A 1,279-nucleotide genomic window follows, 5' to 3' on the forward strand; every position below is an offset into this window, starting at 1 on the left:
AGCCACCTTAGGGTTGGCAAGAGACTTGAACCTAGAGTCAGCTTTGATTTTTAAGTAAGTATCAACTACAATTATACTGAGAAGTAGGGAAATATATATGTTTAGATAGTGAGATTAGATAGAATTTACTCTCAGAGGATACTGGTATTATAATTCATATTTCTCTTTGCTTGGTGATTCTAGTTAGCTATGTTTTCTTCTTTAGGCATCTAGATGTCCAAGGTCTCTTGTCTTTTCAAAGATGGATGTTTTCCTGCAAAGACAAGAACAAAACCCTTCCACAACCCTTATGAGGTTTCCCTACAACCTGTAAGTTGTCACCTCTGAGGATGAGCTGTCACTTCTCTTTATCAAGAGGTTTGTCCTTTTCAAATCACATCTTGATTAATTTTGATGATATGTATAGCTTTTCTTCTCCTGTGGAAACAAGGAGAAAATCCCCTTCCCGAACATAGCACATCTACTGGTTTCCATTCTGAGGTCAACACATCCTTGAAATACACTAACTGATTTAATTCAGGAGTCTTTCTATTATCCATTTTCTCTCAAACCCCTGTTTTTTTCTCACTATCATTATGAAAATTCAAGATTAAGAAAGCATTATGCAATTTATTTCTAGGGGTCTGTATCATACCTTTCTGTTTTTCTAACATATCCTTTATAGTTCAGTTTGATCTTTCTATAACTGCCTAACGTATAGGATTGTGTGGATACCTGCAATGTGCAAAAACTGTGTCATTTTCTTAGACACAAATGCTGGAGCATAGTCTGTCTTTATTTGTGCAGTTATGCCCGTAATGGCCATAACTTCTAGCAAATGTGTGATTATTGAATCAGCATTTTCCAAACTGAAGGCAATTGCCTATTGAAAACATGAGTAGGTAGGTATCAATGGTTTGGTGTACATATTTTATTTTTCTGAAATTCTACAAAATGGAATATGTCCTTCTAAAAATGTCATTCTTTTGAGTACAATTTGGGTTACTTTCTGCAGGGAAAACAGAAACAACAAAACCCACCTAAAGTACCGCCCTGGAAATGAGCTCCTATGGCATAATTGACCATGGCAGGTATCATCATTGCTGTTGGATGGTCTTTCCCTCTTGTGACCATATGCTACTCCATGTTCTCCCTGCATAGTAGCTTAAGATGCACTTGAGTTCTTACAAACAGGTGTTATAAGTGATCTGTGTGTTATTTCTCATGGGAACTCAAAAACATTGAAATTGCTTGGTCTGGGCACTTTACACATTCCCGATATCCATCCACGGGTGCTATT

The sequence above is a fragment of the Microtus ochrogaster genome, chromosome 18 (assembly GCF_000317375.1).
Source record: "Microtus ochrogaster isolate Prairie Vole_2 chromosome 18, MicOch1.0, whole genome shotgun sequence".
In the NCBI taxonomy this organism is placed as follows: domain Eukaryota; kingdom Metazoa; phylum Chordata; class Mammalia; order Rodentia; family Cricetidae; genus Microtus; species Microtus ochrogaster.